Genomic DNA, 18,085 nt, shown 5'->3' with positions numbered 1-18,085 from the left:
GCAATGCTAAATGCTACACCACCATGACACCTAATTTATTAATACTTTACCCTGGCTTCCACATGGTAAGATCCTTGAACAGGTGATGTGCAGGAAAACTCTTATTAATTAACATTTACAATTTAAATTAAAATTTAAAATGAAAATATATACATTTCAGTAGGATAAAAATACTTTAAAACAAGATTTAATTGCAGTGGTGCAGTAGGATCCATGTTGTTTTGAAGACTGACTATTAAGATTATCAAAATATCAACTGTATTTTAAGTAAGATTATAGGTAGTAGTTCAATTTAAGGGAATTGAAACATGTATATTCATCACACTGCCTGTATAAATATTAACCATAATGCATAGCCAAGAAAAGAATTTCAGATATGATCTGGAAATCTCATCCTCCTACTCACAAATATGTTACTGCCTTATGTGGTGCAGATGGCACAACATGGCTTCTGTTCTATAACAATTTAAATTTGCTAATGGGAAGAGTTATATAAGACATTTATAATTAATAAAATAATATAATTAAGGTAATATTTTTGAATAATTTTAATTGTTGTTCATTTAGTAAAGGTAGACTTTTGGTTAACAGACAATTTATTAGTGTAATACAATTACCTTTAAATACATAGTTCCATAGGTATATACAAGGCTAGCAGACCTTGTGTGCCATTTTAAGCCTAGCAAATTTCCCTTTTTAAGCTCTAATTAACCTATCCCATTCATTTAGATTTAGATTTAGATTAGCTTTACCTATCCCATGGTCATGGATTATATATTTCCCTAATGAGAATAACTGGGATCATACTATAAATAATTTCACAGGAACAATGCATGGGATAAAGCATTTAGGAACTGTCTCTGTCAATTAGTAGTACAGGGGGTAGTCCTGTGGCAAATTTTCTGTTTCCCATCCATAGATTCAAGTTGGAAATTAATATGGATATGGATGAGATTTGTTTATGTGGGTGTAGAGTCTGTTCCAGACCGCTGGTATCCTCTGTGAGATGCACTTGTCCCTCGAATCCATTATGTTGATATTACAGAACAAATTCTGATGCCACTTGACTTGCTGATGTGCAGTAAATCCATCAGTATTGGGACAGAGGATGCCTTGTGTAGCAGATAAAGATTACCTCTTAGCAGTCTGTAGGCTACAAAGTACAGTAACAGGGCTTTGAGTCATTCCACGTAGTATATGTTGTTTATGCCTTGAATCCTTTTAGTATGATATCTCTGTTGGAGTTCCAGTTGTTACATGTGTCTGGACAGATGTACAGCAATGGGGCCATTATATTCAATGATTGGCTTAATAAGGGGGCAATGACATCCCTAGATCTAGACACAATCCCTTTATTTATAAGTTGCGCAATATAGAAGGACTTTATTAGAACAATGTACACATATAGGTCAAAAGTTAGATCACTGTCCAAATAAGTTCCCAAATCATGAACAACTGAATATACACGTATGGGCTTACCACAAGATAAGTAGTTAATGTGGTAATTCCCAGGGATAGATGACTTCCCAAAGATTCATCAATGTATTTTTGTCACTCTGGCCAGTACTAAAGCCTGAGGCAAAACAGTTCATTAGGAAATTAGAGACTGTGTTTTTCATTTGTATCTGTGTCTGAAGAGTGACACCTGATAGAGCAAGTCCCAATGCTGAAAACTACATTGTAATTCCAGAAAAAAAATATCCAGTTTTTACACTTGCAGTTACACCTCTAAGGCAATAAAGAAAGAAATTCAAACAATCTGTTGAGATATCTAGACCTGAATTATCAAATTATTCTGCAGCTATAATGAACTGAATGAAACAACAAAGCTGGCATGCTGGGCAAACTTGACAATAGTCACTCAGGATAACACAACTGATATGAAAACACTAAAGAATTTAACCAGTTAACATTAAAAGGCATTACAGGACAAAATGATAATAATAATAATAACATTATCAAAGCAAATGTGAAAGGATTCTTCTTGTTTAAAAAAAAGAGGACTCATCATAAGTAGAGAATTAGGGGGCGATGTACATGCTCTATACTGAACAAAAATGGAGAAAGGCTTATTTAAAATACAGTCATCATTATGATTAGTGCTGAATTCAACAACAATTTGTTGAATAATAGAGGGACTAAATACAGACTTGAAATATGCAACAAAATCAGGAAGACAATGGAAACTGATATGATTGCTATAGATGACTGATATATAAAATCTTTTGATAACCTTATAGTGAATATTAAGGATTTTAAAGCAGTATAGAGTGGAAATAATTTCCTGCCCAATTATAAAGGGTTTAGTATGGTATACAATAAAATGTGTTAAAAATGAACTAGAAATTATTTTGTTGAAAACACTGTATGCAATTTATATTATTCACTACATAATTACAAAAATGTGTGTGCCATCATACTCAAAATCAATAAGCTGTCATTACGTTTTGATTTTACACATTGCAATTTGTTTCCCATATAACACATGTGCGCATGCGCGTACGCACACACACACACACACACACACACACACACACACAGTCTCCCACCAATCCACATAAATGTCTATGACCACAAGCGTGCACACACACACACACACACACACACACACACACACACACACACACACACGCACACACACACACACACACACACACACACACACACACACACACACACACACACACACACACACACACACACACACACACAAGCTTTCAATACATATCTATTTATTTGTTTATGTATGTATTTGTGTACTACTGCTGGCATAACCACCTGCTCTAAATGATTCTCACTGTTGAAGTAACACCGCAAATCCATCTGCAAAAACAGAAAAAAGAGGTTGTGTATGTATGTATGCATGTAAGTATGCATGTATGTATGGAGACGTGGATGGATCTATCTAGCTTTCTAATTAGCTTTCTAATTATTTATTTGTTTGCTTGTTGAAGTTTGTTAAGGTAGGTGCAGAACTGATAGTTTTGACATTGCTTGCCTTTGAAATGTTTGTATTTTTGCTATTTTACTATTATGTATCAAAGTAAGTGTCAGTCCAGTGCCATGCACAAATATACATACACACACACACACGTGTATATATAATATATTTTATATGTAACACCAAGACTGGCTTCACCAAACACGGAGAGTATTCTTGATCAAATAACTTTAATAAAGACTCACCTCTTTTGTCCGATTGGTATCCTGTCTCAATGCTCATAAAGTTGAGTGCCCTTCACCTGCAATATCTAAGTGTTTAAACAAGGCACTAGCTTGAACGTGTTTCCTTATAACAAATATATGAATACATATTCTGTCCTTCATCCTACATTTAGTTTTACACACACAGAAAGCTTCACAGCCCATACACAGGGAATGATATATTATATTACATTTTCAGGTTGCAGTCCTATTTACCAGGTATTTCTTTCTACTCACCGAGTGTATGAAGCTATCTGCCATTCCCTTTTTTATATTTTACAGAAAATACAGTTTAAACAGGGAAATGTACCTCTTTTAGTTGAATTATGTTTATGACCTTTCTTTTGCTCTTTATAGGGTAACCTGCTTTTCAACTTTACCACCTTTATATACTTAAACTATGGTGCATCTAACTACTCTTTTAGAACTGTGTCCCTTGAACCTTGTAAATGAACCAGTTTCTCTTAACAATATCCAGTTTTCCACTGGAAGGAGCATTATATGTATGCATAAATCTAACATGGTTATTGTCTTTTTTACTTCCCCTGCTTCTGCTTCTCTATTATCTGCAAACGCTGGTCATGTTCTATTTATTTTTTTTCTTTAATGAATTTATACTGTCGTTTAAACTCTCCATTATGATATCTCCTAGATAAAAATTGTTTCTTGAGCTCAAATACTTGGTCATTCATAATTTCAGCATTGATATTCGGCCTTGCTACCCTTACCATCTGGGTTTTACAGGTGTTAGGAAACATTAATGGTGGATTCGTACTAGATCTATGCAAATATGTGTTCTTTTTTAAATTCTTTTACTTATGCAGTGAGAGCTAGTTCTCCATTACTTGACTTAATAAAAGTTAAGTCCAAGAAATGTATTTCTTCTCCAGACATTTACGACTTAAAGTTCAGAACTTGCATTATTTCACATGTTTTTGTTGTATCCTTCTTGCAAAAAACAAGACACTATGTTATAATAACCACCCCCCCCCCCACACACACACACGCACACACACATACACACTGAAAATCTCAATTTCAGGCTCAAAAGATGAGCTGTTAGACCAAGTCAGGAGATCTGCATTATGATGAGTTAAATCTGGTATGTATTACACTGTGAATTTCAAAAACTGCAAGATAAGTAGCAGTTAATCAACCTAAAATAAAAGAACCAGAGGAATATTAGTCTAGAAATATTTGTCACAGTATATAAAAGAAAAATATAATTTTAATAGTCACTGCAATAAATAACAGCAATACAGTTTGTAACTGCAATCATAGCACTTTAGAATACTTATTCATTAATATTATTCTCTGTTGTAGCAACACTTCACTGCCTTAAAACATTCAATTCTTTATCTCATTCTCGATTCTATTTCTTATAACTCTGTTAATTCACTTCTCAACAATAATTATCCCTACCCTTACGGTTGCTTACGATACTTATGCTGCAATGCTACTGCCTTTTCAGTTACTACAGGATACAGTTTTATTTAATAAATCACTACCCCCAATACAAAGTGACTCTTTACAAGCATCAAATTTACTTTCCACATTGACTCAAAATGCTGAACAGCTGATTATATATATATATATATATATATATATATATATATATATATATATATATATTTACGAATGATTTGCACAAAGATAATGAGCAGTGAGACCCAAGTCCCAATGAGCACAGGTTCTACACAATTAACCATCCACAATTCATATAGCAGAAAAAATCTAAGTAAAGCCTACATGAAGGTTTGGAAAGTTCACAACACATGGGCTCCAGCTGAAACATTTCATTCTCAGAAGAAATCAAAAACTGACTTGTTCAAGACTTGTAAAGGAATAAAGCAAGGCTGTACATTCTCACCCCACTTATTCAATTTATACGCTGAACATATCATGTGAAATGTTGGGTTAGATGAATTAGATGTTGGAATTAAAATCACTGGAAGAAATAGTAATGACCTCAGGAAAGTAAATGATTAAACTCTGATGGGTGAAAGTCACAACAATTTGAAGAACGTTAATTGAATTAAAAGTAAAAAAAAAATGCAAAAGTTAGTTTGTCGCACAACATTAAAAAAATATGAAAGCTCACCAACTCAAGTCTTTGCAAATAAGGGAGAAGAAGTGGCACTGACAAATTTTATTTTCCTGGGCTCAAAGATCTCTTCAGATGTAGACTGCAGCCATGGAATTAAAAGGAACATTATTTTTGCAAGAAAAGCTATGGCAAAGCTAGATATGATTTGAAAGAGCAGAGACATGACATTGTCAGCAATGGTGCATAATGTCAAAGTGTTGATTTCCCAGTGATAACAAATGTCTGTGAGAGTTGGACTATAATTAAAGCTTTTGAGCTCTGATGTTGAAGAATACTTTTGAGAATTCCATGGACTTCAAGAAGGTCAAACCAGTCAATTCTAAAAGAAATATTTATATATGGACTGCTGGCTGGAAAGACTGATTATAAAATTAAAGCTAACTTAGCCACAGGATGCGAACACAGGATTTGCTAGAGAAGACACCAATGCTGGTAAATATTGATGGAAAAAGAAGGGTTGGCAGAGGCTACTGTGGATGTCTATGAAGTATGAATATAAACATGTACGAATTTAATGAAGCTCTTGACAGGCCTGACAAGCAAAAGACATTGAGACCAAGAACAGCTGGATTTGACAAAATGACTAAACAACAGCAGACATTACACTAGCCAATAGTTGATAAGATTGTACCGGCCACATACAGCATTATGTCAGATGAACTAAACACACAAAATAATCGTGTGATATTCAAGAAAAAGCTAACAGTTCATTTAAGAAAAGTAAAAGAGGTGACTGTGTTGCTGACACTAGCTAAAAAAATACCACGTGTCATGTAGCACTCGGATATTGTATTATTAATGTACACTCAGTAGCTTTGTTCTGAGTACACATTAGAAGCAATTTGCTACAGCTATTTGTATATTCCATTTCAGCACTGGAAATATACTTATCATATTACAATACCACTACTACTCCACTAGCAAATTATTATATGTTATTAGAATACACGTGCAATATTAACTTCTGTGTGTCATTTTCTCCTATTGATACTGTTTCTTGTTTTTCTCTTCATGTTAATTTTGTTTAACACATACTAGAAAGTGTGCTTAATTTGATAGGTGTCGTTCATTGCTTTGATTGCAGTTTAAAAGACATCTTTTTCTTTTTTTGCTTTCACCACACTTGCTATATATCTGTTTCATTTATATTATAGTACAGTCTATTGAGAATTCATCTACTGTCTTTCTTCTTTTCAGTACTCAGTTGTCATTTATTAAGTTTTAGGCATGTAGTCTGGGACATTATGAAAATGGACTTCATTTGCCTGGTTAAGAAAATATGACAAATTAAAAGTCCCCACCTACATAGCTCTGCATTCCTCTCCTGCTTTCTATTCAGCCATAACAGTGGGGCATGGGCTGCAGCCACTGTAAATTCTATTCCAAGAAGAAATAATTTTAATGAAGATAATGGACAACTGCTGACCAACCGTCCTTTTACATTAGTGGAACTGTGTCCCTGCTTTACAACATATTCTCTGTTGGTATTTAAATACTCAGTTTCTACACTACTCAGTGTTTGATGTAAAAGCAATGATAATATTTGTGATGCACTGTTCTTTAAACCTCTCTGTATGCATCAGGTATACACTATAAAAAGACTCGTGAAAAAAGGACAGGGTAATGCAATCATTGAACATGCTATTCTTTTCAACTGATTAAATGTATTATCACTCTCTAGTGTCCACTTCAATATAGGGACATCTTAACTTAATCAATTGTGCAAAAACAGAGTCTATTGTTGCAAACAGTTGTACACAACTGTGTATAGTACCTAGCAAACTCCAATAATCACTTACCTCTTTGTTTAAGCAATAGACCAGCTTCTTTTAGCTTCTAGTTTTTGTTTATGGGATCTAAAAATTACCCTACCAGTGATATGACTTAAATATCTTACCTGTGTCATGCCTAATTTCCTCTTACAGCATCTGTCTCAACTGTCCCTGATTTTCAGGGATGTTAATGATTTTGACTCAAATTTTAGGCCTGTCCCTCTTAATCTCTCTTAAAACTGGTGAATGTTGGAGAAAAGATGGTGAACTGCACTTAATATATAAAGATAGTTGTGACGCCCGTGCACTGGCCCAGCAATCAAGGAGCCTCAATCGTCACCACTAACACCAGTGAGGGGTGTCCATTTAGGGAAAGGATAATAAATACACACACAGTAAAGTACAATTTCCCTTAAGAGCAATGGGGCTGGCTTCTCCCTTTCTCTCCAGGTTGCTAATTAGACTCCCCACTGGTACAGCTATAGGGTTCAGATCTCAGCCTAGTGGGCAAGCTAAAACCTCTAGCACTCTCTCTGTCCAACCAGTGCTTTGTGTCCCTGCCCAAGTAGCTGACACACACACACACACACACACACACACACACACACACACACACACACACACACACACACACACACACACACACACTTTGAGATAAGAGTTATATACAACCACACAGACACACCTGGGGAAGGCTGGCACAGGTTCTCCAGCTGTGCCCCTTTTCCGCCCAGTCTAAAAGGTAGTACCAGCTCATTTGGTGAGATACTTGGGAAAGATTGAAACAATCTTAGGTGTTCAGGGAGCCAGGTGTCCTTTCATGGAGGGGCCAGATGACCACTTTGCACTGAGTGATCAAAATTAATAGACTGACAGTTATTTTATTTATTATTTATTTTACATTTGTTGACTGAGATAGTCCGACTGGATTCATGTCCATTTTCAGCGGAGGCCCAGGGAGAAAAGCTCTAAGGTAGACAGAGTCAAAAATATAACAATGAAGGCATAGCTACAGGTAAGCTATTTACAGAGGATACATGGGAAACATGAGATAGACAACTGCACAGGTATAGTTATCCCTGGTTTAAGTCAGGGGAAAAAAATGACAGTAGGCAGAAATTAATATATTATATACATTCATGATGAGGGTTATCCAGGTTAAACTGCAACACTATCCAAGACATTGCTCAAAAATTAATTTGGGGTTTTAGATGGTGATTTTCCTTTAGGTCAGCTGTGCAAGGATATGACCAGGTTTGTAGCATCTGCATTAAGTCAGTGGTAAAGAAGACATTGTGCAGTATTTGCTGGATATGAAAGTGTGGGAGGAGAACTGAATATTATGTGCATTATACAATCACCACTGCATTTCTTTGCAGACAACTGTACCATCTCAGGGGGAGCATATTCTATAGCAGCCAATTGTATGGAAAACAAACTGAAATTACATTTAATGCTATTTTATAAATGAAGTGAAGAGACATGTTTTTGTTTTTAGAACTGCCATGCTACTATTTATTTGTTAATGTATATTTTGTTACTAGATTAGCTTTATTGTGCATAACATTTACAGAGGGGCTCCAAGGAGAAGATCACTACAGATTACGCAAAGTATGACGACTTACATTGGCTATAAAGTCATAGACTTCACATATATGCTTCAAACATAAGATACCATACCTAAGACAGCAAATATATCCAACATCAAAATATCCACAATCGATAATGATTTTCATTCATTTGCAAGTATAGATATAAACATCATATGCCCAAAAAATTAATATTGGTCATCCAAGGAAATTTACAAAGGAGAATTACTAAGTGAAAAAAATAGCTACTTATTTGGACATTTTTTTCATTTTATCAGAAAACCTTTAAATGTCAGTAAATGTGCTTTACAACAAACAAGCAATTTTTCATTTTTTCTCATTGTCAAGTACACTATATACGAAACATTAAGTAATGTACTGTCAAGTTATTAAACAAGAATTATTATTTGTTTTATGATAAGTTTAGCAAGCCTACAAAAACCCAAGACCAACTACATCAACACGTGACAGCTGTCATGCATCTAAAAACATAAAACGCATACAGTTAATATGATTAAATTGAGAGCACTAACAAGAAACAAACAAAACAATAACAATTTCAGTATGCAATGACAAATAAAAGTCCACAAAACAGCCAGTGCCACCATCTTACTTTATTTATTTATTTCTACCTTTTAGTTTTTTATTTATTTTTTCTTGACTGGGTTAGTCCCACTAGGCTAGTGTTCTCTTTTCAGAGGAGACCCAAGGAGGCATTCATGCGACTTGGAGAAATTTGGCGAGGGCATTGGTGAACTTCCCCTACTCTTTTCAATAGGTATTGTGTGATCCTTTACATATACGTGAGTTACCACCAACTCAGTCAGATGGGTCCTTGGCTTAACATCTTATCTGTCACACAGTAACACTCAGAGTGAAAACACACAGCTATTAGCAGCACCCCATCATGAGAAAAAGAAAAAAAAAAACTACTAAATAAAAACACCCATACATCTGTAAAACATGCAGTACATGCACATAAACACACACATATATCTAACTATCTCTCTATATATTGATAGATAGATAGATAGATAGATAGATAGATAGATAGATAGATAGATAGATTTGTATGTTTACTCTTGGTATGAATCTAAGCTCCCACAGACCCCCCCCAAAAAGCCGGACATCATGGTGTACCACACAAAAAAAAAACATATTGCTACAAACAAAATCATCTCGATCAGCATAAAACCTAAAACTTTAGCTGAATGATCCTAAAGAAAAAAGTCATAAACATACAATGAGTCAAGCCACAAAAAGAAAAATGCACCCACAAAAAGTAAACCCTGCTTTACCCTACTGCCCTTATTAAATAGTAGCTTTCATATTCTAAATCTTCATGAGAACAAAGACACTCCTAGGCTAATAAAAACAGCAAAAAAAAAAAAGTCTAAGTTCACTTGTATTACTACATGTCTCACATTTACAAAACATAACTCGTGCACTAGTTACAGTAAAAAAAAAAAAGGTACAGTTCTACTTTCTGTTGAAAGTACTTTGCACAAAAAACTGCACAGAATACACTAATAAATATAATCTAATGGAGTCAGAGGTGCATTAACTTAGCTGATAAACTGGTGGCACGGAACCTATTTTCTGACTCATGGTTTAGTCGATAATCACATTTCAGAAAAACTAGATCAGTGAAATTGCTACACCTAGTGACTACAGTGTCTTATGTACAGACAGACACAAAGTTATAAAATACCAGAATGTGCAGGCAGAAATGAGGGTAATGTGGTACAGCGATACATACACACTTTCAATAGTAGTAGGATCAACGGATCTATAAAAAAGAATTTACAGCCGCATTTAGATAATACATGTATCCCCATCCAAATTACAGGAGGAGTCATTACTAGCTGATTGTGGATGCTGCAAAGAGCTCATCGGGCTAACATCAAAGATTGAAACAATACTAATTTCATGAACTTTAACCATGCTTTGATATAGGCATGGGGCCTGTTCCCATCATGGTATTAGAAACACAAAAGACTTTGAGAAATTAAAAAGGTTAAAAACAACAGCTCCAGATGTTTCATTTATTATTCTTCAGAATCTCATATATACTAGACATAAGAGGTATAAACCTAAGGATAAAAAGTTCAACAAGACAAATCATTCAGTGGAAACTTCAAGAAAAACCCAGCCAAGCAAGAGTTTTCACTGTGTGATACAATAAACTTCCTGTAATGGACACTCGTGGGATATATGCAAATGATCCCTTAAGGGCATGAAGGGAAGCATTCATAGTCATTTGTGCAAATGTGATACAGGTATTGCTGATGCTTATAAATGAGCATAGCAAAAGTGCAATTCATTGAGGAAATTTATGCTAATGTGCAAAACCTAAAAATGAATGAGATGCAAATGTGAAGTGTTGTAAAGTGTAATATGCTAATGAGGCAGTTTTGCAGTTCATAGTCCAATATCCCTGAGGTACCCACATCCATTGGTAAATGCAGTGCTTCACCTGTCATATCAGTGTTGCAGTTCATGAACTTGTTTGTCCAAGTATGTATAAGCACTTCACTGACACACAAATAAATTATTTCCCCCAGCAACACCTTCATTAGTTTAAGTATGCACAAGCACTAAAATGACACAATAAATTACTCTGAGCAGCAGTCACTTCAGCGGTCTCATCACGTATGCAGAAGCTCCCCCCAACACATAAATTAATTATTTTCTCCAGCGACCTCTTCAGTAACATTTCCTAGTACACATACACAACAAAATAAAGCAATCACCCAAGCATCCCCTTCCGTAACATGCCCCAGTAAGCACAAGTACCAAAATGTGCAGGGATGCACAAGCACTAAAAGTAAACTTTTTACCCAATCAGCCCCTTCAGTAATGTGTCCAGGTATGTCCAAGCACTGAAATGAAACATTTCACTCAAATAACCCTTTCAGTAATGTGTCAATGTATGCAAAAGCACTAAAACAAAACATTTCTCTCAAGTGACCCTTTCAGTAATATGTCCAGAGATTCACAAACACTAAGGGCAGGATTCATGAAGCCTCCGTGTAAGCGTTACAAGACTTACATGTAGGCTGCAGTTAAACGGTGTGATGTCAGCATGCCATGCATATTCATAAGGGCATGCTGACTCACACCCAAGGCTAACACGGTCCGTGTAAGAAAGTAGGGGGCGTGTCCGCAGGGCGAGTCCTGCAAACGGACACGCCCCCAGAAGAGGAACAGTCCCAAAAGTAAACCCCCATGAGAGAGTCCACGTAAATGTCAACAAACACAACACAACACATGGCCCCACAGACTATAAACATAAAATGTAAAAATGAACATGTTATTTTTTTTTATAAGTTTTAAAGATGTTTGCCCGTAATTGCGCTCGTTTGCGCGGGCGTGCCCATCGCTTAACCACAGTTAGCAGTCAGTGGAAAAGCATATAAGATCTAAATATGCAAAGTAAGCCATTAAGCAATAGCGTAGCGGTAGAGACATCGGCTGAAGAGGAGGCAGTCACGGTTTGAGCCCCCACAACATCAATTTTTATTTCTAGTGAAATAAGCATGAAACAATTCCCTGACATATATGTACATATATAAAATTATATTTTATGTAAAATGTAATGAAATGGGCCATGAATTTTGAAGAAATGTGAGATTAAAAAAAAGAAAAATGTCAGAAGTGCCTATAGCTGAGCTACGCTCTAACAAGCCGAGTATATCTGCCCGTAGGTGAATAGTGGTTCAACAGGTGTAAAATGAGTGCCCGGGGTTGAGCAGTGTTGTAACACACTGAAACTGTGTGCCCGTAGCTGAGCTGAGCGTAATATGCATGCTGACGGCCAAATGACGCGTAACCCAGCGTAACCCGTTTGCGTGGAGCTGCGCACCACGCCAACAAGCTAACCGGCGGGCAACGTTGAGCAAGCTGTATCAAAACTGCCTTTACACAGACACACCTCCTAGCTTGTGTAGACAGTCATAAAAAAAAGCAATGGCCAGGCTCAAACTCAGGATACCATGCACCATAGTCAAAGTACTGAACCACTAAGCCATGACAGTTGCTCTGAGAAATGCAGTATTAGTATATATATATATATATATATATATAGGAATGAATGGAAAGAGAAGCATGACAAAGCAGGTTTTGTGAAGCTGATACATTTGCAAAATGGCCAATCACAGATAAGTGTGGGAAAAACGGCATATATAAGCCCCATAGGCGGGAATATACAGCATAACTGATTGTGGAATTGATTTGCAGTCAGGATGGCAGGTGTAGGAGAGGGTAGTTGCTTCCGAGCACAGAGGTGGGATGTTGAGGAGTCCAAATATATGGTTTGGCTCCTCACCCATGATCATGAGGCCCAACTCATGCAGGGCCAGGTCCTGTGGGGAGCATACAAGGCTGAGGCGTGGGACCGGTAGGCACATGATCTCACCAGTGCCACAAGAATACTAAGGACTGGTGAACAGGTCCATCACCACCATGAAGACCTGAAGAGATGGAAGCAGGACCAACTGAACCATTGGATCCAGGAGGCCTGGCAAATGCCCAACGCCCCACTACTGAGTAAGTTACATGTAATTATTTATGTAAGAAATTAACCTAGCTGATATTATGGAGATGTGTATTCCAATATTACTTCATTCATATTACAGCTGCAGGTGTCCGTTCCATGAATCGTTGAGCCTATGCCGATAGGCTTGTGTGGTTGCACCACCAGGCAGGTTAGTAATTCTCTCCCTGTAACTGTTAAAAAATATAAGTATGACAGCTTGCAAAAGAGTGCAGTGTGGTCAATTATTAATAAAATGTTCAAGTAACAGTGTAAGAGAGATTCTGCTAGTACTGTGTGATTACATAAGTGTGATGCAGCCTGTAATCCAAAAATATAAACGAAACAAGTCTGAAATAAAGATGTTCCACCTGTAATGTAATAGGACATAACCTGCAGCAGGCTGTAAATTACAGCTACACAAGCTGAGTACAACACATGTGTGAAATATATCCCCGTTTAAAATATGAAACATGACACAAGTGAGACTGTTAGAAAGGATTGTTGTAACCAAGTAAAACATGTCAATAAAGCCTAGAATTATGTACCATCCTGAATTGTAAAAATAAAACAAGTGAGAGTGTGAGAAAGAGGTATGAATCCACCAATAATGTTGTAATAATTTCTGAATAAAGTATACTGCAGTCAGTACAGAATGAAACAAATGTTACAGGCACAACCAAAGAGTGAAATGTGTGCAATAAAGTACTGAATCTGGAATGTCTGTCCCACAATTTGGATATGTTACTGTACCTTTGCAATATGCAGATAGTATGGTTGTATGAAATACCAAACATCCACAGTTGTCTAGAGCCATATAAAGCAAATGTAGCAGGATGCTGTAGCTGAACAGAGCCAGATATGAATGTGTATGAATAAAAATGCAATGTATATTAATGTAGCAGTAACATTCCCATCACCAACATGCCTATGTTTACACATAGGAAACTGTAGTCAGACCTGTAGGGTGTATATATCTGCAGCTAGTAGAAATGTACAGCATATGTATAGGTATTTGAAGTTGTTAATGAAATATTTATCCACCCTACCCTATAACCACAAATAATCCATTCCACATTAAATGGGTATGTGTATTCACAATTAATTCCCTGGACATTTGTCCTGTTGGTTCATACATATTTGCATGTATGTTGATGCATGTACCCTGTTCATACATCCAAACCTGATGGCCTGTTGCCATCAATCAAACCTGCATGCTGTTGGATTGTGTACTGTTGTTCAAATTATGCATGTGTTATGCTTGCTGTTCAATGTCTTGAATTTATGGGTGTTTGGTTAATGGGAATACTAATGCATGCTGTTACAACTAATTGTGAATGGTATTGTTTGTTACTAACCCAAACTGTCATAAAATAATGCAAAACAGAGGACGACAGGGAAGGCGGGTTCCAGCGGACCCACCTCTCCCACCTCAGCTGGCGAGTGCACCTGGCACTAGTGCCCAGGCCGGACCCTCCTCCGGTGGCCCTGTGCCACCTTCAGGTGGAAGCACTGCAGGGGATGAGGCTTGTCCCCGCTCTGCAAGCGTGGCCAGAGGAGACCGTCCACTCACCCTCCGTAGTGTCCGGACTGTGGTGTGTAGGGAGATCAGGCATTCTGTGCTTGAGCCCCTATGCCAGCTTGAGGCACAGGTGGCACAACTGACGGGCATGCCTCCTGCCCATCCTACACAGCCCCCAGCACAGCCCCATCCTGGGCAGTGAAGGCAAAGTGGCAACTGCCCATGGGTGGGGATCTCAGTTCCACTGTTGCCATCTGTGGGCTCATGGGCTTGAGATATCCAAACATCCGTCACCATCAATTGTGTTTCCCCACCACGTGTCATACACCACCCCTGTATGTGTCTTGTTTGTCTTGTCTGTTAACCTCCCCTACCTACCTCCCCAACTATACCTACTTCCTGTACCTGACATTCCACTCTCACCTGGAAAAAAAAAAAGGCACTCTGTTCCCGCAAAAAAATTACACCCCATACATAGCTGCCCATTTCGCAGAAATGTCTGCTGGACATGTAAACTGGCAATTACAATTGGCTGTGCAACAAATATTGTTGTCCTCACCCCTCTCTCAGGGGTGGAAGGTTTCAAATTTCACACCAAATTACACACATCTGCACAGCTGTTGCTGATAAAGAAATGGACAGCTATGGGCCTATCCTACATCCTTCCTGCAAATCCCGAGCTTGTTTTCCTACTGTCCTACCCTCTTTGTGCCCCCTTTTCACCACTTTCCTATCTCTCCATTTTCTTTTCTTTCAAAGAAATTAGCGCGAGTGTGCGTAAGAGTAAGCACTTTTAAGCAGTTGTAAGCGGGTGTGTGCTTGTGTGTGCTTAGCTAAGCATGTGTGCGCAAAGCTAAGCGACAGTGCGCATGCATGAGCTCTGCGCAAACCAGCGCTGACCCGCTTACAACTGCTTAAAAGTGCCTTAGTCACTCTGAATGACAAGGCCTGTAGTCTGCTCAGAAGCAAAATAAAATCCCACTGTCAGTTCCGAACCCAGGACCTTGGAAACAGTAGTCTGCATGACTTACCACTAAGCCATGACTGCTATACAAAAACATTGTGCTGAAAGAAATATATCATGAAATAGTAGGAATGAATGTAAAGGGAATATAGGAAGTCTAGTACACAAAGCATGTCATGTATATTTACTGTCAAATCTAGTGGATTTGTAAAATATTAGTGTGTGAAGAGAAACAGCCATGCTAGTTGGTAGCTAGTAGGTAATAATGTCACAGTAGCACCTTGCAAGCCACACACATACTCAGAGCAGGATAAACACTGCCATAGTTTAATAGTTAAGAGCCCAGACATAGCAACTGTGACTGAGTTACAGGGATGTCCCTGATTTGAAAACAAATGTCAACTGTGCCCCACTGACTCCCTGTGAAATGTACTAACAGTAGGCAGAAAGGTGTTACAACACATGCAATAGTAACTATGAATTACTGAATGTATGCACCACTTGCACGTCACAAATGGTGTAGTAATACATATGCTCAAAATAACCCACAGTCACAACTGCAGAATATCATAACATTTCATGGGTGTATCCCACTGATATGTACCATTCCATGAGGCTGATAAAAGATGCACCTGAGAGTATCAGAGGCCTGCTCAGCAGCATAATCAAATACCCTGCTAAGTGTCAAGGCCCACACCATGGCCAGACCACACTGCATGCAGTACCACCCTACCGCAACAAACACATAGAGAAGTGATGCTCAAACAGATATAGCAGGCATTACAAGCTGTGAATGTAAATGGAAAATAGGAAAGCCATAGCAACACATTACAGTAAAGACACCTAGCAGGCATACAAGGAGTGAATGTAAAGGGCAAATATTGAAGCCATAGCAACAAATTGCAAGAGCCACTGCTATATACCAGTTACACCACAAGTCCCACAGGAAAGCACACACACCCATATACACAGTATTACTAGTCTTAGGTGTCAGTTTACATACACACTGAGAAAAGGAAACTGGAGGAAGGAATACTCAGGTTACAGTACAACATGCATTGCAGTGTCTACAACACAACCTGAAATATGAGAGACATACCAACCCTTACACTCACAGAACAGTGTCCACAGCATACCAGCATGGTCCCCACCCTGATAATCTGAAAGGGCTATGCCTACCTAACAAACCTTTTTATAGCACTGTCCTGAAATCACAGTGAGAACTGCAATCACTACACAACAGGCTGCATGCAATTAGTAAATGCTGGCTAACAATTGGTGCAGAGGTCATCACATGGACATGTGCAGATACCTACAAAAGCATCCTGTACTCCCAGTCCACACATGCAATACTTTCATTGCACCCTCTGGAGGTAGAGACAGAGAGAGAGAGAGAGAGAGAGAGAAAGAAAGAAAGAAAGAAAGAAAGAAAGAAAGAAAGAAAGAAAGAAAGAAAGAAAGAAAGAAAGAAAGAGAATATATAACAACAAAACAAGCAAGTTGTCATCACAACCTGAAACTGCCAAGGCAAACTGAAGCTGGCAAGAGAAGCAGCAGCAGGCCAACTATCAGAAAGCCAATGCAAACAGCTGTAACAAACACAGGTAATGTAAAGTAATAATATAATAGTCTACATACTGTGAACCCTCCATATGTGTTATAGGTCTGTATCTATGTATATGAAGATGTGCATAGGGCAGGGGACATACTGCAACTGTCACTGAAGGCTGTACATACATATGTATGTGAAGGTAACTATGTGCACATATCAATGTAGGTTGTAGTGCAATGCACAATGTAGGTTGTACAGTAATGGATGTTCATCAGTACATTAGTGTGTGTATACATATGTGTAAATAAAAAGGTTTATATATGTTTATATCTATCATATGTATACGTATGTATATCGAGATATGTATGTGTGTATATATATATATATATATATATATATATATATATATATAATATGCATATATGTATACATAGATAGAGATGGATGTAGAAATACAAAGACATATATAGATAGATAGAATGTGTACATACAGATATATGTACTACACACATACATATATAGATATATGTAGATACATATACATATACAGACAGATCTGACTGTCTACAGATATGTCTGTATATGACTATCTGTCTCTCTCTGTCCCACTCCTCTCTCTCCCTCTGTTTCTCTCCCCCCCCTCTCTCCATATCTATATCTATATATCTATATATATATATATCTATATATATATATATATATATATATATATATATATATATATATATATATATATATATATATATATATATATATATATATATATATATATATATATATATATACTGAGTGAGGCACATGTGTGCAGATGTATTGCAACAGTTGCCTGGTGACAAAGGCA

General features: G+C 37.3%; 1 protein-coding gene across 8 annotated transcripts in view; it reads right to left on the bottom strand.

Annotated features, from left to right (window-relative positions):
* The window catches only part of CNTN5 (contactin 5), a 5,719,910-nt gene that overhangs the window by 1,595,862 nt on the left and 4,105,963 nt on the right, over nucleotides 1-18,085 (bottom strand). The gene's annotated exons all lie outside the window — the stretch shown is intronic.

This window comes from Protopterus annectens, chromosome 5.part0 (genome assembly GCF_019279795.1).
Source record: "Protopterus annectens isolate FY-2018-M chromosome 5.part0, PAN1.0, whole genome shotgun sequence".
In the NCBI taxonomy this organism is placed as follows: Eukaryota; Metazoa; Chordata; order Ceratodontiformes; family Protopteridae; genus Protopterus; species Protopterus annectens.
Note: the sequence above shows the minus strand (reverse complement) of the source record. Positions and strands in the feature narration are given on the sequence as shown.